This window comes from Myotis davidii, unplaced genomic scaffold (assembly GCF_000327345.1).
Source record: "Myotis davidii unplaced genomic scaffold, ASM32734v1 scaffold404, whole genome shotgun sequence".
NCBI classification, from domain to species: Eukaryota; Metazoa; Chordata; class Mammalia; order Chiroptera; family Vespertilionidae; genus Myotis; species Myotis davidii.
In genome coordinates this window covers 1345507-1346040 of record NW_006295824.1, presented here as the reverse complement: position 1 = coordinate 1346040, position 534 = coordinate 1345507, and the positions used below count along the sequence as shown (strand labels likewise).

Here is a 534-nt window from a genome sequence, read left to right as displayed (position 1 = left end):
GGTTTTCCTCAGAGTCCCGCCGAGCGGCCGGGTCCGACCGAGACGCTCCCTTGCTGGGCTCCGGCGTGAACTGGTTTATCGCTAAGCCAATCCTCAGCCTCTTGTTTTGCAGACTTCTCCGCGCCACCGCAACTTGACGAGCTGCACCGCAGGCCACACCCCGCCTCTGTGATTGGGCCTGGTGATTATTCAAACTCGTCGAAGCCCCGCCCCTTCCCAGCGGAGGTTTCCTATTGGTCGCCATCTCGCCGGGCCCGTCCCCTCGCCCCCAGCCTAGCAGGTTCGGTGGGTCGCCCAGGTCGTTAACTCCCAGACCCGTTAGAACCGGTCAGGGGAGGAATGCACTGCTCGATCCTGATTGGCGGCGGGAAGCGGGTTTGAAAAATGGCGGGCCTGACGCTGACTGGCTGGGGCAGTAAACTGGGGGGAGCGGTTGGCCCGAAAGGGAAAGCCCCGCCAGATTTAAAAATGCCGAGTCGCGAGCTTGGGGGTTGTTGTCGAGGGCTGGCGGCGGCGGTCCGCTTTGCGGCCGCT

At 63.7% G+C, this 534-nt stretch overlaps 1 protein-coding gene across 1 annotated transcript in view; it reads right to left on the bottom strand.

The window, feature by feature from the left end:
• The window catches only part of HMGB2 (high mobility group box 2), a gene marked incomplete at its 3' end in the record, with an annotated part of 1996 nt that extends 1863 nt beyond the window's left edge, over window positions 1-133 (bottom strand). The window contains 1 exon segment of the mRNA XM_006779427.2: window positions 1-133.
• Between the last annotated feature and the right edge of the window lie 401 nt (window positions 134-534).